Source organism: Anomalospiza imberbis, chromosome 5 (assembly GCF_031753505.1).
Source record: "Anomalospiza imberbis isolate Cuckoo-Finch-1a 21T00152 chromosome 5, ASM3175350v1, whole genome shotgun sequence".
Lineage (NCBI taxonomy): Eukaryota > Metazoa > Chordata > Aves > Passeriformes > Viduidae > Anomalospiza > Anomalospiza imberbis.
The window spans coordinates 66,354,883-66,377,465 of record NC_089685.1 but is presented as its reverse complement, the minus strand read 5'-3'; the positions used below and the strand labels follow the sequence as shown (position 1 = coordinate 66,377,465).

The window sequence follows — 22,583 nt, the reverse complement described above, 5'->3', positions numbered from 1 at the left end:
GTTTTTTCTAGAGGTGCCTGAACAGGAAAACAGCTCCACAAAGAAATTGAGGGGTAGGTGTTCTTTTTTTCCAGCACATCAGCATTTTTCCTCACCCTGGTCATTCTAAGGTCGCTTTTATTGGTGGAGGCAGAGCTGCAGAGGCCAAGATCAGGTGAACATTCGCTTCAGTAATTGCTGGATTCCTCAGTCTAGAAACTGTATTCTGTAAGCCAAGGCAATGGACCCCACAAAACCTCTTTCCATCTCTGCAAAACACAATCTTCTAGAAGCACGACCTTGTGTTTTTCATTAGAGTTATTGGTATGATAATTACTTGGTTATTAACACTTAATGCAAACTCTTGCAAACCATTTCAGCTGCAGTGCTGCTGCTTTGTTTCTGCTGCTGTGGGAATGAGAGGGAAGAATTGGTAGTCCTTCCTTTCAGAAAAATGGGTCTGCATAAATTATACCCCAGTAAATAATTCTTTGTTGAATTACCCATGGAGAGGGGGTTGGAAGACCAAGTCTCTAATTTTTCATTAACCTGCACTTGCCACTGGTAAGTGTGCAGTTTCTTGAGTTAATGATTTTTGTATAGACACAAAAAGGCAAGATACACACATACACAGAGAACACTAATGTCCAAGGCAGCAGCAGCAATATTGATAAGTTTTCTCTTCCATAGCTTACAATTAAGGGTTATCATTAATGGACCTGGAGAACTTCATAAAAGGACTAGTGTTTTTATTGGTTCTCTCACCATCGTATTTTTGTTTACCCATACCCAGAGGATCTCCAGTTGTGTTAAGCAGTTTTCCAATTAATAACACATTTGAACTTAATGGCCCAGTTTTTCTGACAGCCATTTTTCCGCCTGGTTTATTTAGCTGACTTTTAGCATGCAATTTCCACATATTTCTCAGCACCTGGAGACCACTGAATGCTGCCACTGTCCCTGGGCAAGTTCTGCCTGGTACCCTCTACGTCCTCTCTGGGAGTCCTTGTAGCCCTCTCTTGGCAGATGGAGAAATGCCTTTGTAAAGGTCCACTGCTGCATTTGTGGCTTCTCTCAAAACTTCATGGCCAGCCCCTTCTAGTCCTCCCCTTTCCTGTAGGTTTTTGGTTGTGTTGGTTTTTTTTTTGTTTTTGTTTTTGTGGGTTTTTGGTGGGTTTTTTTGTTTGTTTGCTTTTTTGGTGGGTTTTTTTTTTTTTTTTTTTTTTTGGCAGCAATGACTCGGCTATTTATTTTCCTCTTCCTGCTTCTTTTTTCATTCTGTGACCAAGTTTTTTTCACCCGCTGGACAGTAGGAGGAAGGTGAGGCACTCCTTTTACTTGTGCAAGCAGGTGAGGCCAGGGAATGACAACATAAGAGAGAGAAAGGTGAAAAAACATCCTGTACCCCCAAGCTTCTTCCTTCTAGCCCTAAGAAGAGTCCTTTAGGAGAGTTGATCTCACTGGCCTTGCTGCATTTCCTTCTAATTGTGTTCCCTGTGTCACCTGCTTTCAGCTGGTGGTGGAAGAAAAAACAAAAAATATCACAAAAGAGGCAAGTCTCATGGCTGAAAGTAGGAAGTGTGCAACCCAAATTAAAGGATCAAACTGCTCAGATCAAATTAAAGGCTCAAACTGCTCAGATACACTCCTGAACCAACTCTGCTGTCAAACCAGTCCTTCCCCACTTAAGTGGAAGAAGTTGCCAGGGATCTTTTACCAACCATTTCACATGTCCTGAGGAGATGAAGGTTACCTCAACCTGAAATAAGGAGTGTCACGAAGCAAAATAATGCATGGGAACATGAACCACAAAAAATTAAATTAAATTAAATTAAACTTTTAAAAAATTAAAATATGCAATGAGCACAGTGACTCCAGCACACCTGTTTCAACTTCCACTGGAGTAGAACAGCACAGACATGAGCTTTGCAAATCCCTGCACAAAAGCTGCTCTGTCCATTTCCATCACCTGGATAAAAATTACATGTGAGGGAGCCTTGCAAGCGAGCACCAGGTGTATGGGCAGGTCTCAGCTCAGAGCGCACTGCCAGCCCAGCAAATTACAGTTAAAAGACACCCTGTTTTCTTCTCTCTGCAGTAGCTCTTGGCATGCCTAAGAAAATAAGATGCTTTAACACAGCAGCAACAGTAGCACTAAAAAGAACTCTTTTGTGTGCTAAATCATCAGGAAAAAAACAATTATTATCCTTTTCTTCTTTGTGTTCTTTTTGTTTTCCTGCCAAATACCACAGAGAACAAAATAGCAGGTTTTTTGCTGTGCAAGGCAAACTTGTAAAATCAGAGGAAAAACAAATCCTGAGCAAATAACACAAAGTAAATAGCTGGAGGAAGTGAGAGTGAGGAGGTAGGCAGCGGGAGGACCAGCTGATGCATTTTCAGTATTTGCTGTATTAAGCCTTGAAGTAGAAAGATAAACAATGAATGGACATCTCCACAATCAAGAAATGCCCCACTTTGTTTGGTGAAGAACAGAATGCTCAGAGCTACATCTCAAGCCTAAACTGGCACTAGCAGTCACACTGCAGCTCCAGCCTCTCCTGGGACTCTCACACTGGAACACCCACAGGCCTGGATCTGACTGGAGAGGAGAACTTGTGCTTAGAGCTGCAGTCCAGGATCTTATGTTGTAAACCTTCAACACAGAGGAGCATGTGCACCCAGGTGGCCAGCAGAGTCAGCTGTGGGAGCAGAGAGCCAGGGCGTGCTCCTGAATGCCCAGGACTGCCTGATGCTGCTGGTTTCTGAGCAGCAAAGCTGAGAGTGCCCCTGCAGCACTGGGGCCATGCTAAGAGGGACAGGAGGAAAGTGGCAAGCAGCCCTTTTGGCATCAGTGCCTCATCCCCTCCAGCCAGGACAGTGCTCTGGGCAGTTCCCTGGCCCTCAGCATCACGCTGGGAGCAGAGGCAAGCTATGTTTTCTATCCCTGCACACATTCCTCTGCAGGAACAACTCCATGAGGCCGAGCCAAGCCAACAGCTCTCGTTCGTGGACTCTCCCACCATATTAGACTCTTTATCAGAGTATTGCTTTCTCCCCATAGTAACTCTTAATTTGAAAACTGAGCTACAATCCCCACATGTTGGCACACAAAGGAACCTTCCTCTTTCTCCTTAACCCTGCTGTGACAACAGTCCTTACAAACAGAAGTACCTACACATACAAACCATGTGAGTCTGTTTTCCTCCTCTCTCCTTAAAAAAAAAAAAAAAGAGTGTCTTCCCATGCAGCAAACTGAAAATTCTGTCTGTTTAAAATACAAAACAGCAGCAAACTGAAAGAGACCTGGAGAGGCCACTACCTGCCATAATAGGATTAAGGGCTATATCTCAGGCAATTTTTTTAGAATCAGTTGTTGCTTATCTGAGCTTCTTTGTAGAAGCTACGATCTCTTTGTACCAGACTCCGTTACTGGGCTACCTAACAAATGCCTTTTTTTGGCTGAGTCTGCAAAGACCATATATAAAACCTGAGTTTCTTGTCACTGAATAGTCAAGATGCAGGTGCTTAAACTGGTGAAATAACTGCAACAGCCTTTGCTAAGGAGGCTGTCTCAAAGAGCAGATTGCACTTTCTCCCAGCTCCTTCACACCACACACTGAATATTACGTATTTTTACCACAATTAAGTCTCTGAACTATTTTGAAATCCCACACAAAGACAGTCCTGTACAACAGGCATTATGCACACATGCTTCCACATGCCTCCTGTTAACTACCAGGCACAACTACATAAACCAGTTCCCTGACAGTCTCTTGACATATCTCCTGTTTTCCATCTTCAGAAAATGATAGTTCTTACAGAAAATAGGGAAGTGGGCTACAAAACAGTGGCCTAAAAATGACTTCTTGGTGCTCTCCTCTCTTGCTGTCCCAGAACAGCATTTCTGCATTTCTCCTCCACCCAATAAAACATTCAGACAGGTAATGAGCTCCCTCTTATCCCTACAATTCTGCCCTACTGGAGTCTGCTGGTTTCCAGGAGGCGCAGTGGAGACAGCTCCTGGAAACATCCCTGCCTCTCCTGCTATCAGAGCTGTGCATGCTCCCATTTTCCAGTCATCAATTCCTAGAGCCCAGACCCACTGCAGACCTGAAGAGATAACGATAAGAAAGTGCCAAGTTTTTCAGTCCCCCTTTTCTCTTCCTGCACTCCATGCTTAACCTAATTTTACCAGCTGAGCTGGGTGACTTCCATAGGCAAAAGCTGCCTGCACAATGATTTCTATTCCACTCACTCTCAGCCCTTTTCTTCCACAAGTGAGAGATGATAACCATCACTTGCAATTCAATAGGCTTCATATCGTCTCCAGGAAATAATTGAACCATTTGTGGCTTTCGGAGCAACATTTTGGTATTTTCCCCAACATCAAAATACTGCTGGATTCTGTTTAAATGGAAGAGATGGCCAGTCTGCATTAGCTGGGTGAAGAGAAAGCCAAGAAGAAGACAAGTCAGCTGCCTGCAAATACACAGGGTAAGCAAAACCAACAGCTCCCAAAAGGAAGGACCAGTTCTTTCACCATGTGTTAACTGGCCTCCCTCTTTGCCTCACCCTAAAAAAATAGATGCACTGGGAGCCTGAGCCAAAATCTGTTATTTAAATGGGACCATTCCCCTCCTCTGCCTGGTTCCAGAATAACCTGATATGTTTCTGTTCTGGCATGGGTTTCCCCTTGCCCCTATTCACTACAGAGCACCACCACCATTACACTCCTGCAATGAGTCATTCCAGCTGGTACAGAAATCCCAGATGACATGTACTTTGTAAGGAGAAGCCAGAGGAAGGAACTGGCCAGGCTTACCATGATCCATGCCCAAAGTAAAATCAACTATTTATTTTGTGCACTTGGCTGGTGCTCTCCAGAGACAGTTTGTTGGTACAGGAGATCCCTGGATACTGTCAGCCCTGTAAAATCTTCTGAGCAGCCACAGCTCTTGAGGTGAAATCCCTTCATCCAAGCAGTCTAATGGGACACAGCTCTAATGGGACAGCCCCATCACAGCTGTGTAGCGTTACAACCACTGCAAAACCCCCAAACCCTTTCCTATGGTGGTATTCAAAGACATTCCTGCAGGGCTTTCACATGCCACATCCTTCTGCCTGTCTGCCATTGGTTTCGTGCCCTGTCTCCTTGCTGAGTGCCCACAGACTTCTGCTGGAAGCGTTAATGAGAGCAATGTGCAAACAAATGTGGAAAATAATCTCTAATGCTGCAGGGGCAGAGGCCAGCGGAAACCAGAGGATGTTTTCTGGCAAAACAGCAAGCAATAAGAGCTGTTCTCTAAATAAATAACATCTCAATGCATACAAGCTTAGCACTAGCAAAGAGACCTTGGGCTGAAGGCTCTAACCAGTGTTTCTTACCCCTCTTCAGGAGGCACTGGTGCACAAGCCCCTTTCATGAAGCCATACACTACACCCAGGTGGGTACAGTCACCAAAGTTCACTCAACTCACAAAATTTCAGGAGTCCTCCCCCTTCCTGTTCTCCCTATAAAAAAAGGATTCATCTGGCTATAATGTAACTGCTATCACCTCCATTTTACACAGGCGAGAACAGTCCTTCAGAAAGGTCATGGCTGAGATCCCCCTCAGGAGCTCAGAAGCACTGCAAAGCTGCAAGCCTGGCATGACTCTCCTTGTGAATAAAATCCTATATAAGCCTGACTTCAGACCATTTCCTTGGACACAGGCTAGGGAGACAGTCCACAGGAAAGCCCAAGAGTGTCCTGCCCCACAGGGACATCTCCTGCCCACTCCCTGAGCACACTGGACCCCAGGGGCAGACTAAAGCCTGTCTGCACAAGGGCATCACACCCCGCAGGCTTCTCCCTGTGCTCCAGCCCTTCAGCTCTGCCCAGAGCTCTTCATGAGGCACAGGAGCTGCTCAGGAGCTACCACACCTTGCACAGAAATGTTGTGACAGTTGTCTGGGGGTTGTTACCACTGTCTATCACACTCTCTGGGGCTGGAGAGGCAGAGGAAGCCAAGATCAGTGGCCCATTTGTTGCCTGCCCTGATAGACATCTTATTGATAGCTCCATCTCACATTGGCAAAGGCCTTTGTACCACTCTGGAACAGCTGCTCCGATGCCAAGAATTCCTCACAGGCTGGCCAGCCCTCATGGTGCTACCAGGGAAGCTCCAGTTTCAGTAAAGAATTTGATGGCTGTCTGGCAAGTGTATAAATCATAAAAGTAGCTTTGTTCTGCAACACTTCAAACCTTTTGAGCTCTCTCATATGGCTGCAGTTTGCTGGCACTTGCTGTTCAATTTATATAAGCTAAGCTGTGCAAACTCATCCCTTTCCAGACTGTAGACAGCCTGTTACACCACACAGGGATGCTGCCCCACTAGTCTGAGCTGCATTTTGCTGACAGCAGGGCCTTTTTTTTTTTGAAAAGGTGCATCCTTCTTTCAGGATTTAATTTCATAGGAAACCCAGTGGAATCCAGGATTAAAAAAAAACCTATTAACTTCAATAAAATCAGGAGGTTGCATCCAGGCAAGCCCTGTGCCCAGGAAAGGAGAGCAAAGCTCTCAGTTTTGCCCAAATCAGCTGCAGTCCAGAGCAAGTTGCCTTACCACGGAAGATGGGGAGGATGCAAGGTAGACAGGGACTGGGAATTTTCCAACCCACAGGTTAAAAAATGGGCATAAGTAAAGAGGATTTCAGACACTTCATGCTGGATTCCCACACATCTATAGGCAAAGTGCTACGATCCAAATAGTCTATGGAAAAGTGCACTATGTGGATACAGGAAAAGACCCTGTTGTGCCTGTCTGCAGTGTGGGGCATTTATTGCCAGGGAGGGCACTGCCAGACCCAGGGCAAAGGAAACATCTGGGGCTTTGGGTGCCTCCAGCAGAGAGGCAATGGGGCAGAGGCTGCCCTGATGAGCCACGGTCCCACCCTTCCTCCCACCCCACAGCCAGACGGGAGGGCAGCATTACATGGGCAAGGAATGGCTGTATCCCACGAGGGCTGGGCCAGGCTTTTATCTGCTGTGAATCTGCACAGGGCCTTTGATGTTGGTGGGTCTGACTGGTAGACTGGTGCAGGAGCTCTGTGAAGCCAGTGGAACCTGCTCTGACACTCGGCTCATTTGAAAACCAGGATTTTATGGGGCTGCTGAGCAAGGAGAACATCTGTGCAATGCCACGTGGGGCTATGCAGGTACCCAAGCCAGAGACAGCTAACAAATGAGCGAGGACTACTGGACTGGAGAGAAAAAAGCTTGTTTTCAGCAAAACCTCCAAATTTCTTCCCAATGCAAAGCACTGGGTTCTTTGCTGCTCCAGTCAAACCTTTTATTCAATCTAAGTCAGGTATTTCCAAACTGTTCTTTAAAAAGACCAGCTAAATATATGGGATGTCAGGATGAGGACTGCCCTTAAAAAAAAAAGGATTAAACCTCAGTCCAGGTTGCCCTTCCCACCTCAGCAGCTACCCCACTGGACTCTCCCAACCCCCCACGTTGCCTGAGCTCCTTCCTGGGCTGTGATTTCCTCTCTGCCTCTCCCAAGCAGAGCAGACTTGCACAGATCTTCCACAGCTTTTCCCCACTGATGTTGAAGGAAGCTCAGGGAATCAGTCAGCACAGCTGGGGCAGTCTCAGGCTCTGGTGGACAGACCAAAACCTCAGGAAACCCACATGCTCAGCTCTGGCTGCTGGGAAGGACCCCAGGAGCAGAAGGACACATGTTGGCCATGAGTCTCTTTGCAAGTGATGGTTAAATGTCCTGTGGGCCATAAGAGTCCTAGGGAAGGACAAATTTATGAAGTGCAATCCTACATCATAAAGGCCAAGGGAATCTGTGGGTGGGAGTGAAATGAAAAAGGAATATCTTTTGGGATCCCAGATGGAAAAATTTGGGTGGGAAGAGATGCATTTCAAAGCTCAGGCTACACGTATGCATTTCTAGATGTGTCTCCATGTGTGTATGGATATCCATATACCTCTTTAGGCACTGGGATACACAAACATGCAGAGCACACACCCACACCCATGTGTCCATCCCTTGCCCCTTTGGTAAGCATGGAATTTAGAAGTTTTCATTACACCTTCCTCCCTACCTCTAGAGTCTCCCATACCTGACAGACCATTAAATGCTGTGTGCAAGGATGCACTGACACTGAAATTTCCCAGCTGCAAATATCAACATGGACATGCTGGTTTACACTTACGAAGAAAAAAAGGGTTTTTTCCCTCATTTATCCAGTGTGTGAATAAGCACTATTACCACTGAAACCAGTCAAGTAACATCCTGGAGTAAATGAGATCCAAATGGGCCTTGGGATCTTAAAAGGGGCATTTTAGAGACACAGAAAAGCTTTAAAGCTAAGGAAAAGCTTAATGGGGGAGGTAGGGGAGGGTGGGAAAAAAAGCACTTACCTGCAGGCCATGAGAAATGTTTCCCACAGGAAATTAAAACTTGTAAGTCATGCATGCCCACCTAAGCCCATGCCAGGAAGGAGATATAAAAGACTGGAGAAGGGGAAGGAAGCAGGGATGGGAAGCAGCTGTAGCAGGAACAGTTTTCAATAACCAATGGCTTGGACTCAGATTTCCAAGCCTCAGGACATTATCTGATGTGGAAGGTAAGACAGCACTGTGGCTGGTGGAGCTTATGCCAGCACTGTGCACCTGTGCAAACCCTCTGGATGGGTGATGTCCCAGCTAAGCCTCCAAATCCCAGGGCAGAGGAGAGGGACAACGAGCTGTTGGCTTGCAGTTGCTCCTGGCTGTGGCTACAGACTCTCCTGCAAAGAGAGTGGGGAGGCAGTGCTGGTAGCAGCCAACAAAAGGAGAGGCTCAAGGGAAAACTGCAGAAAGGAGAGTGGCCAAAAGCATGCAGAAGACTCTCTGTTTGTCAGTGGTGCCCTGCAGGAGGGCAGGGAGAGGTTGGGGAGGACCTCAAGAAGGACAGACCCACTGCACTGCAGGAAAGGGCATGTCCTGTGGTCAGTCAAGGGGCTGTGCAGGGCAAAGATGCTCACATGCCTTAAAAAGGCCAAAGCAAGTTTTCCTAGGGGAAGCCCCTGCTTCTTCCTGCAACCTTTCCCACCAGGGTTTTGTGTTTTTTTTTGTTTTTTTTTTTTTTTTTGCAGTTTTCTCAATTTTTTATTCATTTTTAACACCTTCCTGAAAGCCTCTCCTTTCTAGCCAATACCATGTCTAGCCAATACCATGTACCAGTTCACAGGACAAGAGTTTCAGGGCCAAGCCCTGTCCTAGGCTAACAAAAGGCAGAAATACCTTTGCCCAGCTGCTGCTGCTTCTCCAGTGGGGAAAACCAAGCCTTGAATGGAGAAGCCCTATTAGGATGAGTGGTCACTCCATGGGATGGGTACATCAGGTCTGCACCTCTTTCATCCATCTTTCTGGAGGCAGCCCTAGACTGGGAGATGGATGTCTTCCCTGGGTGGCCCAGCCCAGCCAAGCCTAATTCCCCTGTCTGGTGGAATCTTTTCTCCTTTTCTTCTGAAATCTTATAGCCTGCAGAGGTTATTTCTGGGCTTTCTTGTTGATGGCTGTATTTTTGTCCCAAATGAAACACCTGTCACTGAAGCTCTCAGAGAAGAGCCACACTGCTGTGGAGAGGAAAAAGAGAGGTACTAACATCACTGTCATAAAGAAGGAGATAAAAATACACCGATTGCTTTGGGATTTTCTGTTTTTCTAACTGTCTGGTTATTTAATTAATCTCCTGTTCACTTTCTGATTTTTCCATGTTTTTTTCCTCTGTGTTTGTTTGAGGGTATTTTTCCCCTCACAGACCTCCTCATGCTCCCAGAACACCTGTTCCCTTGATCCTCACCTGGAGGGAAGGGAATTACATGCTCCTTTGCTTTGTTTATGGCAGTGTTCATAGCTGCACTTCTCCAGATCAGGGGCAAAAGCTCTGCCCAAATCACAGCAACTGCTAAGCCTCAAAAGGGAACAGAGGAAGCAGCATTTCTGCTCATCTTGACACAGCCAATTTAATCAGACGTCTCACAGAGAAACTTTTTTTTTTTACCCCCTCACTACTTAAAAATGGGAAAGTTGGTGCACTGGAGTCCCCCTGAGGCTGATGTTTACTCATCTGACAAAGCAGGTTGGGGTCAGAAGAAGGCAGACACAAGTGTGTGGTCTGATTCTGGTCTGGCACCATTACTGCCTTCTGCACTGGAAAAGACATCCCTCAAGACACATAGAAAGTCACTTTTAATGAAAAGGTAATCTCTCAATTTAACAGGTGCAGGAAAATTATAGCCAGCAGAAGATTTTCAATTTTTTTTTTCTGTCTCACCAGCAAGGGAAGATATATCTTGTTGAGAGCAATGAGGAGCATCTACAAGCAGTACTCATGTTGAGAGCAAGTACCTGACACAGCACTGGCCCTGAGCTCCTCTTTCAGCATTACTCACTCATGCAAACCAGAGAACTAAAAAGAAATTAAAAAGCTTGTTTTGCCTGTACTTTTGAAAATGCATGAATAAAACAGAATAATATTTTTCTTTAATTGAAATATAAAAGAGATCACAACATATCACCACATCCTAAGGACTCTTAGACAATATTCTGCAGGGCCTCAGGAATAAATAAGGTCTTTATTCTTAGGTTGGTGAGCCAGACTCAGCAAGGCAGGCCAGGTTCACAAAGCAGGATAACACTCCAGATGTTTGCTGACTGATGGGATTCACAGTCCTGAGTTACAGCCCTCACCACGTTCACAAAACTGGCAGGGATGGAGAAAGAGAGGAGCAAGTGAGAGGAGAAGAAAGCCAGTGCCAACAGCAGTCGAGTAGGTTGGGCACTCATCTCGGACTGAGACAACTGGCATCCAGGTTCCATTCTGGAAAATGGCTAAGGCTGATGCAAAACTGCTTTGATTTCTGGGGCTGAGAAAAGCCAGGTGTGAGCCCCCAAAAGCCCATGTGTCACATCAACCAGGGAGAGACAGGCCCAAGTCCCTGGAGGCAGAAGGAGGGCTCTCTGACAGCCTCCATGAACACCCTCCCAGGGAGGCTGTGGAATAAAGTACGAGAGGGCACTTCACGTTGGCAAAAACAAGGTCTGACATGTCCTGAAAGCCAAGTCACAGCAAGCAAGATAGGAGAAAGCTGATTTAGTAGAAACAGGTAGGAATACTCCCAGCCCTGGGCTGTGGGTATTGCACATCTCTAGCCATAGGACAAGTCTGGGATGTTACCAGCACAGACCTGCTGTCAGTCTCCAAGCAAAACACAAGTGTGAGTTTAAAATGCATGGGCATCTGGGTCATTCTGCATTCTCTATGCCCTCCCAGCAGAAGAGATAGAAGAACAGTAAAACCAAAGGTGATGTACCACATACACTTATTTTTAAACATGGGAAGAGCTATACATCTCACATGAAAGTAATATTTTAAAAAGCAAAATCCTCTGACTTCATCTATCATCACAACTATATATTTTATGCAGGGGTTGCCACAGTGGGAAAGATTCAAGCTCCAGCCTATTCAATATCCAGAGGCTTCATTATGTGCACATTATGAGTATTAGTCTAGTCTTGGCTCTGATTTGTTACTTTCACTGCTTTCTGCATGGAGAACACCTTAAAATTTCTGCTTTTCCCATGGATTGAGGTAATTTTCTGTATTTTGTGGGATTTATCTTGAGTGTGGCTCAGAGTTTTGAGGGTTTTCTTACCTTACTGTGTCTCAGCTTGGCTTGAGCCAGGACTCATCTGAGTATAAGCTGTATTTTATTATGTATTTTTGCTGCTAACTAATTAGGAGTGCAACTGTAAATAAGAGATACGGGGCTTGCTCTCTGCCAAATTAGCACGAAGCCAAACAGCACTTTGTCAGCAGCCTGAAGCTCATGTCTAAAAGGCTCAAAATAAAGAGCAATAAACTTCTATCCTCTTCTTCAACAGGAGAATGAGGCCTAGAGAGGTGGCTCAAAATCTCAGATATTTTGAGTTGAGTGGCCCTCTGCTCTCAGGAAAACAGAACCTGGCCCGTGGAAATCAAAATGTCTGGAGCTGCCAGGGCTTAGGCATGAGCAGGATGGGCTACAATGTGCACTGGGTCCAGCTGGGGCTGGAGGAAAGACTCCTGCATCCAGGCTGGAGCAGAATGGCAGAGCAGAGAGACCAAGACAAGAAAATATGGACCATTTCTCCGAGGAAAAAGCAGCAATGGGTGGGGGCAAAGCTTGAAGGCAACAGCTTTGAAGAGCTGTAATTTTGAATAGCCAATTTTACTGAATCAGGCCAACATATATAACTTATAAATAAGTAAGCAACTAACAGCTGCTCGCACAGTGAGATTTTTTTACTACGGATGGAAGGTGGCAACAGGAGCTAACAGGAGCAGCTCACACTCATGCAATGACCTTCACAAGTAGTCTCCAGTCAAGCCTTTTGGCTTATTCCCCCCAAAGTCAATGAATACTTCTTTTCCCTTAGTCCTCTTTTCCCTTTACCCCTTCATCCATACACCCAGTGAAAGGCTGAGCATTGAACAAGGCCCTGCTCACATCGTGCTGAATGGGACAAGGGTTTGCACTGCACCCACACACAGGTGCAAGACGGAGACCTTCGTGTGAACAAGAGCTGCAGGATCAAGCCCCACAGACCCCAGCTGGCACATCCCATTCCTGGGCCACAGGAGCAGGAGCCTTAACCCTCGCAGGAGCATCTTCATAAACATGTGGTTTCTAACAAACACAGCAAAATGCTCAGGGACAGGATTTTGAAGTCATTGGGAAACACTACTGAGGAGGAGGAGGAGGGGATTTGTTTCTTCCTAGAGTTATTTATTTTTTGACAATACAAACAGCCAGGACTGTTTGAAAGACTCTTCCTTCCCTTGCCCCTAAGTGATGGATCCAGTCCTGCCTCATGGCTCAGCCATACATCTCACGCTTGGGGCAACAGGCATAGTGAATCAAAGCTCAGTAAGCCTTTGTAAAAGCTCTCTTGGCCCTTAAACAGGGCAGCAGTGCTCTCTTTCCCATCAAGACCTTCCTTCACTCCCAATTCTTTCACTACAAGCAGCCAACTTGAGCAGCCCGCATTGCAATTGGCACAAATTATCACACACAAGAACTGAAAGCCCCATGGCTTGGAAACCTTATGTCTATGTGCTAATAGCTTGAGTAGTCTAACAGAATAAGAGCAATTTTCTCTTGTGGCTATTTAGGTTATATTTGCACCAAAAGGTACTGGTTTAGATGTGGCTTGTTCTCCACAAACCAACAGATAATTATTGGCTTGTACTGAAAAACAGAGGGAAATTCAGAAACATGGAAACATGGAAATTGAACATTCTTCTGCCCTTTAAACACTCCTGCCCAATGTCTGGTGTCTGCCATCCTACAAAGGCCATCATAAGATGTTGGATGTTGCTGGATCCAACATAAGATGTTATTTCTGTAGCAGGCCACTCCTCCTGAAAGGGAGCCTCTCTCAGACCTGTGAATTAATTAGCTGGGGTCCTTTAAACAGCACCTTCAACTCTGTTTAGAAGGGGAAAAGCAGTAACAGAGGTAGTTTTACCCCCTACCTCTGGCCTTTAGCAGGACCACACTGTAGTGTCAGCACTCTCATTACAATACCTCATTATCAGACAACTGGAAGCTGAGAAGACAAATGGCCAGCTGTTGACAGGCCAAATGTGAGCCCCGGGTGAACTCTATTATCCTGCACCTTCAGGACAGAATTGGCATCTGACTTCACCAAACCAGGCTGTGCCTGGGGGAAGGGCAGGGGTGAGGGGGGAAATGGCAAACCTGCAGTGATTGCAGAGAGCAGCCTCACAGGTCTGGTGGCCAGACACACAGTGACCTGTCTTTGCTAGGACTTTTCACGCTCTGGAAATGCATTGTCCTCTTTCAGTGCACTCTGCAAGGGGGGCAGCCATGGCCCAAAATCCCTATTGTGGTGTCAGGATTTCATCTGCAGCGACAGCAGCTGCGTGAATTTTATTAGCAAAGGCTTTTGGTCCTTAATAGTTTCCACCGAGAGAATGAAAAAACCAGGCAAAAGAAAACAACAATGCTGTGAAGTGGTTTGGTGCATTCATGTTCTGCAGACCATATGCACACACGCTGGCAGGCAGTGTGGCAGGCGGGACTTCACTGCTGACGTGAGTTGTGGTCAACAAAGGAAGCTAAAAAAGGAACTCGGGGTTTCTATCAGTCAAATGGGGGCAGGGGGATGTCTGAGCTTACAGGAATCTAGGATGTGTTGCTGCAGATTTACACACAGAACAGGAGATGTGTGCCTCAGAGATATGTGGCAGATCAGCCAGAACCAGTAGTCCTGGAAACTGAAAGCAGCTTCCAAGAAATGCTGAAGTTCCAAGCTGCTACTGCTCAACATTTCAAAGCAAAGGTGGAAGAACCACACTCGCCTTCTTGCCTCTCTGGGATGCTCTGGACATCACACACGGGTCCCCCAAGAGGGAACAAAGATAAAATCAACCTTTTGTGAGCTGACAGCATGGAGCAGTGGGGCCATGTGCCCACATATGACAGGGATCCTGCAGCCCAACTCCTTGGCTGAGGGGTTGCCTGATGCCCCCTTGAAGGTCTCAAGAGCTGGAAAAAGTTCATTCCCTGCTTTAGGGAATGCCTTTCACCTCCCCCCAGCAGAATAAGGCTTTTCTTTAGCTACTAAGAAGACAGTCCATGGGGTTTTCCTGTTTATAAACATTTCATCATAAGAACTTCCTCTTAACCTTCTTGTTGGGGTTAATAGTTATCTCATTAATAGCTGGGAGAAAACAGCACAATTTCTCTTGGGGATCACTGTGTTTGGAGACTGGAGCAGCCCCCATTCTTTACAGCCACAATTCTCATCTTTGGAAATCCCCCTACATTTTCCCCATTTCATAGGGAAAAAAACTAGTAGAGCAGTTTCCAAGAGCTAGTGCCACTATTTGTAGGCTCCTCGTGCTCTCTGAGCAACACAGCACTTCCTCCTCCATCAGAAAAAGTCAGTGGCTCCTTCTCACTGCAGTTCTGCAGTTCATCCCAAACAAGCTGATTGTGAAGCTGTGAGACTGGAGGAATTTTTCTTCCTTTTTTTTCTTTTTTTTTCCTTTTTTTACTTAATAAGAGATCATTTGATGCTATTGTTCACCTTGAGAAGAAGTCAAGCTCCAAGAATGAATGCTGTCAGGCACAGCTAATCCTGAAACTGATCAAAGTGATGTCAAATTTGGGATCAATATCAGCTCCATTCATTCATCATCTGTACTTTGATATGAGTCATATGCATGAGTTAGGCTACAGATTTCACCACGCCCTCACATTAGCCACTGCCAAAACATAACACAATTTTTTTTTTCCTCTGTGATCATATAATCTTCATCTCTAAGGGATCTTAAAATAACTGTGCAGGGTCAAAGATGGTCAGCAAAGCAAAATTCTCCCCTCAGCTGGGTTTGTGACTGCTTACGGGCTAGGGATGATACAAATTAACAGAGAAAACAAAGAAGCTGTTCTCATAACTTCAGCTTCAGGTTGACCAGGGCACCAGCTTGTCCCACACCAAGTCCACTAGAACTTCAGCATCTTGAGCACTACCACATCAAAACCCAAACTCAGCCCCTCACCTCTTAGGGTCTCAGCTGGGGTAGGGTTGAAGAGACACAGTCCTAATGAAGAACCCCTTATTCCTCCGTCCCTACTGTTTCAGGCTGTACAGATCCAAGATTCTGCTTTTGCCTTTATTTTTCTAATTGTACATGAAACCAAAGCCCAGGAAACCAGAGTTATTTCAGAAGAATATACCAACAGCTTCCCCATGGGCCCTACAAAATTAGAGAGGACCACCACCTCTTTCTATGAGTTACGTTAAAGGGAATGGTTGGCTCATGCAATTGTCACGTATGAAGAATTAAAGCCCCATTCCCCACGGATGGAGAGGGCAGAACATTCCTCATGACACTGTGCATCCAGAAGAGTGACCTAACACTGACCATGTACCCTTTCCTTTACTGCAAATGATCGTGTCACAGCACAAGTACAGGTGTTTTATCCCAATGGCCAAACTCCAATAATTACATTCCCTCTCCCTAATTTTCCTCTGCAGATGCAGCCAAGCACAACCATTAGGTCTCTTTTGCCAAAGTGTTCTCTTATGCAGTGTGGAGCAGCTGCCATACTTCTCACCAGAAGCAGCTGCAGTGAAGTACAAGGAGACCAGATTGCCCTCCACGAGTGTGAGACTAAAGCAGGATCAGATCCTTCAAAGTAAGAGGTTATTTTGAAACGCAAGACTTTGAGATCTGTGCCCTTTCTACCGTCCTCAGTCCCCACTCAGTGTACCAAAATAGCTCGATGAGTGTTGAACACCAGCAGGTTCCTGTCAGCTGGGTCAGAGCCAGGGACAGAAAGCATAAGGAATAGAATCAGGATGGAGAAGTACGAAGGGCTGGACCTTCCACTGATGGGCACCAGAGATTTTCAGGTCTGAGCTGGCATGGGTGGGAGAAGGAGCCATGCACAGAGCCCACCCTGTGAGCCTGGGTACCAGAAGAGACAGCAGCAGCTGCAGGGAGCCAAACTTGCTGGAGGTGATTTTCCAACAGCCGGCTCAGGAAACCACTACGATTTAACAGCCAATTGTACAAAATGGGCCTGAATTGCCTTTAGCGCAGCCTGGGTCCTAACAGCACCCGAGCTATCCCTGACGCCTCCCCTGACCCTGCTCTGCATTTAAAATGAATTCCAGGGAGCATTATATTCCGGACAAAGCGGAACAGAATTAGATTTAGGAGAGAGCAACTGAGGTGACTGCCCAGGGCCCAGAACTAGAGAGGAGCCCCAGTAATCCACATCAGACAGCAGCAAAAGTCAGCCCTTCCAAGGGGGGCAGGGAAGAGGTGAGCAAGCGCAGCCTTTGCCCTGTGCCCCAGAATTTAATGCCGACTGTGCAGCAAGAGACGGTCAACATAAGCTGGGGAGGCGAGGAACAAAGACCCCACACAGGATAACAGTGAGGTGACTCAAACATTGACAAGCTCACTCCAAGCAGGGAGTGAGGAGAAGTCAAGTTTTGTGCAAGAAGGCTGTAAATTTCCTGCTTAAATCTGTCCATCGGGTTTCCAGAAGCAAAGGCAGTGTTTGTAGAGCCGTCCGGGCTGGGGTGCAGGGCAGTGTCTCGGCGATTACAGTCGGGTGCTGCGGGGCTGCTCTCTGTGTTAGCAGGCGCTGCTCGGGGCGTCAGTCCTGCAAGGGTTGTGTGAGCAACTCTGATTGAACGAAACCGCTCTCCGAAACCTCACAGCATCAGAGCACGCCCATGTGTGCCTGGGCACATGCCACCACAGAGCCACCGGTGAGGGGGAGAGGGACGTGGTCACATCCCGGCTCCCTGAGGTCCCTGATGCGCTCCATGGAACGGCACCTCTCCAGGAATACAGGAGCCTTGTCGCAAAATAAGCGTGAGATCGTGAGAGTGCGAGAGGAGAGCACTGAGAGCTGCGAGCAAAAGTGAAGACGTGCTGGTTTCAGTTCCAGCCACAAGAACTGGGTGAACCTGAATGTGACCCAAATTACATGAAGATATTTGCATCACAATGAAAATACGCTGCTACTGCAGCAAGGGTGGCTGGTGCCTCACCCCCTTCCCACTTTTCTGCAAGAAAGATTTCTGTAGCGCAAGGGTTTTGTGCAACCCACCACTTCCTCATTTGTCCCCGACTACTTCTCCATCTAGGGTTGTAGGGACTCGGCCTGAGCCATGGCTCCAGGATCCCAGCCCCGAGAAGAAAAGAAGGGCTTCAGCTTTCCACTTCTGCTCTGGAGGGGAAGCTAAAGAGGGAACCGCTTCTCCTCCCAGTTAACCAGCAATGTAAACTGGCCAGATGATGAGGGAGAGCGTGAACTGCCCACAGAGAAAGGGCAAAATCAGGAGCCAGAGGCTGCAAAAACTGGCTAAACCCAAACAGCTCCCCGGGAAGTTCGGCACCTTGTTCAGAACAGCTTGTAAAGGCATCAGCCACACACCACCCTCACACACCACCGCTCCCCACCACCCCCCCTGTTTCCTCCCTCCCTACAATCTTTTGGTCCTGCTAATTTGTTACTTCCCATGTAAAAGCCTTTTGTTCCCCTTTCTCCAGAAAAAAAATACAGGTTAGGTTTTTCCAGACCTGGTCTCTTGAGTTCTCTTGGCATGCACTTAACTTCCATGTCCTTCAAGAACTTGTCACTGTGACCTCCTGGGGGAAAAGGTAACCTTATTATGCTCCTTTTCCATGTATAACACTTCACCGTCTTGCCCCCACCAAAGTGAGAAAGGAAATTAATACTCAAAAATACTCAGCTTTCAGCTGTATAGGAAAAAAAATTCTCCCACAAACCTGGCTGATCTCCATCACTGCCCACGTGGTCTTCACCACTGGGTGCTACTCTAGTGACAGCAATGCCAAGCCCATCAGTGATGCTTTTGTGGCAGTCCCTGTCTAGTACTGCTCCCTTATTTTCTGAGGAAAATGGTGTTTTTCCCACCATGTGGGTCACTGGACCTGAAGGGAAACGCACCTACTGCCCCTGCTGGGCCTGGCAGAGAGCACCTTCTGAGGACAGCCAGGTCCCAAGGGCAGAGAAGAAGAAAAGTGAGATAAAGGTTCTCCTTGCTCCCCTGCTTCCAGGTGTGGCAGTGATGGAGTTACTAAACTAGATCACACCAGACCATGACTGAGACCTGTGCCCAGCTTCTTGCACATATGCAAGAAGAAAGAAGGGGCTAAAGGCAAAACACCAGTCTAGGGCAGGTGAGACTGGCTTTCAAATCCTTATCCAGCAACATATTTCTTCCATGGCCTCAAAAATAACGTACAGGCAACAGGTCTTTGGCCCTGAGAGCAGGTCCCACACCACTGTGGCAGATGCCTGCCTTCCTCATCCCACACAGGGCCACAGAGCACCACTGAGTGCAGGCCACTCAAAGAACATCACACATGGAGACATCTTAAATGCCCTTGACACAGGTTTCACAGTTCCACACACACTTGGAGACCATGTTCAACATCTTTATAAATTACTTGGATGCAGGATTGGAAGGGATACTGAGCAAGTTCACAGATGATACAGAGCCAGGAGGAGCTATCCACTCCCTCGATGGCAGGGAGGCCCTGCAGATAGACCTCCATAAATGACGGGGCTGGGCAATCACCAACCGTGTGAAGTTCAACAAGGGACAGTGCCGGATTCTGGGCCTGGGATGGGGCAGCCCTGGATGCACGGACAGTCTGGGAATGAGAGGCTGGAAAGCAATGCCAGGGAAAGGGACCTGGGGCTCCCAGTCAGTGTCCCAGTTGGACATGAGGCTGCAGTGTCCTGGAGCCAGGAGGGACATCCCTGTCCTGGGGGCATCAGGCACAGTTGGGCCAGAGAGGGATTGTCCTGCTCTGCTCTGGGACAGCCTCACCTCGAATATTGTGTGAAGTTTTGGATGCCACAATGTAAGAAAGACATAAAGCCATTAGACAGTGTCCAAAGGAGGGCACGAGGATGGTGAAGGGCCTTGAGGGGAAGCTGTGTGAGGAGCAGCTGAGGGCACTTGGTCTGTTCAGCTGGAGGAGACTGAGGGCAGACAGCGCAGTCACAGCTTCTCCTGAGGGGAGGAGGAGGAGCAGGCTCTGAGCTCTGCTCTCCGGGACCAGGGACAGACCCGAGGGAATGGCTGGAGCTGGGTCAGGGAGGGTCAGACTGCATATCAGGGAAAGGTTCTTCCCCCAGAGGCTGTCGGGCACTGCCCAGGCTCCCCAGGGAATGGTCATGGCCCCAAGGCAGCCAGAGCTCCTGGAGCGTTTGGACAACGCTCTCAGGGATGCATGGAGGGGACTGGCAAGGTATCTGTGCAGGGCCAGGAGTTGGACTCGATGATCCTTGTGCATCCCTCCCAGCTCAGCTTATTCTGTGATTCTGTGACATTAGGCCACACATGCCAAATGCAGGCCTATACCTCCTGCCCCAGCTCCCCTGCCCAGTCTTCTACACAGACAGTTTTTAGCTGAATGCCAACACAGATAGTGGATTGCAGGGATTTTGCTCTCTCAAATTTGCAGAAACAGCAAAAGTTCTTTTTCCCATCCTTGTTACCAGTTTCATGGACTTTGCTTACCAACATTCCCACAGCATTTGCTCCTTCCACTCTTCTTTCAATGAAAGTATAACACAGGGTAGATTTCTTAGAGGGCTTGGCACAGACCATTGGCCATAAGGTCTCAGTAAAGGTTTTGAAAAATAACTTCCAGTGAGTCAGAGCCACATGGCTTTGCCTGGTCTTCCATCCCCACCCTAGTGTTGTCCTCCAGCCTTGTGTGCCACAGTGTCATCTCCCAGCCCACAAGACATGTCTAGAGCAACAGTAATGGTGGCAACAGCAGCAGTAATTTCCTAGCTCAGGAAGCACAAATTTATGGGCTTTTTTTCATGGTAAACACCTGCTTCCTCACTTGTGCTGAGAGAAAGTCCTTCCAAAGCTTTTCTTTTTAACTTCTGTAGCAAAACAAAATGAAAAACAGAGACAAATGTGTGAGGCTGCCTTTGATTTTCTGCAGTGGCAGTGACCAACTAGAGAAGAAAAAAAAAAAAAAGAAGAAAAAGAAAAGTAAAATAAAAAAGATAAAACCCAGTGTGAACTATACTGTTCCTACAGGCAGAGAAGAATGCTGGAGGTGGTATATGCTAGGATGACATCAGGGGAGTGATGCAACTGATCTGGAGCCAGGAATCCTGTGCAGCAGGGAGCTATGCAGCTCTAGGTATATAGAGAAGGGTGCGCATTTTTACACTTAAAACTTGCAGTTCAGATCACACAGACCCAAGAGGAGGAGCACAGACAGTGAGCTGCACACTTTGCTTGTGTGTCTCACATAGGTGGAGCAGGGAACTCTGCATATCAGAGGTCACCCAACGCTTTTCCATGAGAAGAATGGGGTTTGAAGTTTGTATTCAACTTTGCTAGATTTCAGCTGTTTGGGCTGGATTTTTTCCACACTTGCTGCTTGCCCCAGGCTAAGTGGTTTTTGGGAAAGCTTCAGCAAAATGGTTCAGTTGCTTCTCAGCACAAGGCTAGGGGAAAAAACCACATTTTGACCCTGTTACAGATTATATGTATGAAAAGAGATGTTTGGGGGATTCTGTGATGGCTCCACACACTGGAAAAGGAATATGGCATTTGTGCCACCAGACCCCCTGTGTGATTTTCCCCAAATCAGCCAAATAAGCTTTCCAGAAACCTCAGTCTGTGCAGACTCAGGGGAGAGTTTCTAGGTTTGAAAACTCTATCTGTGTGCTTTGTCCATGAGCCTGGATCATGGTGGAAAGAAGGAAGATGTCACATTTGAATAAAGGGACGCAGGGAAGAGTTGGACAAACTATGAGGGACCTGCCTTCCCAAGCTCTGGGCTCTCCAAGAGCTTCTGGCTCACAAAAGGTGAGTTGCTGCCAACCAGTCACTCCCCAGAAGAGAGGCAATGCTCATTCACATGCTCAGCCTCTGCATTTGTCAAGCACTGCACAGCAGATCTTCCATTAAGAGTGGTTAACCATTGCCACAAAAAAGCAAAAGGACCAGAACTGTCCCTCTGGAGAGGAACTGGTTCCTTGAGTCTCATCTCCACTAAGAGCAAACCCTACCAGAGCATGGGCTTCCTCCAAGGGATCTCTCCAGAGAGAGGCTAGTCAAGAGAAATATGCCCCTGATGCCTCTGGCTGCCTTGGGGAAGATGTTCTGGGAAACTTGCTGAGCTTGGGACTCAGGAAGAGCCTCCAAACAACACAAACACAGAGACAGTTTGCTTTGGGGAGTTTGGTTTCTCTTTCATTTTTTTCTATTTAAGAACTAACTCTATATCCACGAAATCCTAAGCAGAAAGGGAAGGTGACAAACCAAGCCTGGAACAGTTAAGAAAACCAGCAGGAAAATGAGCTGGCATTTGTCTCTCTTCCCCATGCACATTTAAAAATGCATTTTCACATGACATGATCAGGTATCAATATAATGAAATATTGCTTGCACTGTTCTAGATGTTTTTTGCAAAAAAAAAAAAAAAAAAAAAAAAAATTAAGCCAAGCTACACTGTTATGGTGTTGGAATCCTGGATGCTGAGAACTTTCAACCTTCTGTGCTTGAAGGCACAGACCCACAAGAGAACACTGCATTTGACCTGAGGAAACAGGCTTTTAAAATTGATTAATAGCACTGGGATTACGGGTGTGTAGTTGGTTAGAAGTGTGTCATATCACAGGATGGAAAACTTAGAGTTTGGGATTTTAGAATATAGAAATAAATATGAAGCAAGATGGAGGTTTTAGGGTGGAGACAGGTTGTTCTTCTTTACCTTCTTCTTCGTGGGTTTGGGTGATGTTTCGTGATTGGACAGAAAGGTCCACGTTGCAGGCTTTGGGGGATCAGTTTTTGGGTTAAAAGGGAAAATAATCCAGGTGTCCTTTCTCAATTGGATAGTTTAGTTTTAAAGACCTTGTAACGAGTTAATTAGCCATTTTGTGCTTTGCTAATGAAAAAGCTGCCGAACTCACAGTAGTGAGACTGTAACCTAGATAAGAAATAATAAACACCTGAGTCC

The 22,583-nt window shown here is 46.8% G+C and overlaps 1 long non-coding RNA gene across 3 annotated transcripts in view; it reads right to left on the bottom strand.

Moving 5' to 3' along the window:
- Nucleotides 1-19,729, bottom strand: part of LOC137474800 (uncharacterized) — a 42,449-nt gene extending 22,720 nt beyond the window's left edge. For 2 of the 3 annotated variants that reach the window (XR_010999501.1, XR_010999500.1), the window contains exons 1-2: nt 19,418-19,729; nt 18,138-18,206 (exon numbers count right to left, since the gene is read on the bottom strand). This is a non-coding gene — a long non-coding RNA (uncharacterized lncRNA). Of the gene's footprint in view, nt 1-1,189; nt 1,493-18,137; nt 18,207-19,417 lie in introns of those variants that run through there. The other variant, XR_010999502.1, reaches the window with a different exon arrangement.
- Nucleotides 19,730-22,583: the final 2,854 nt, after the last annotated feature.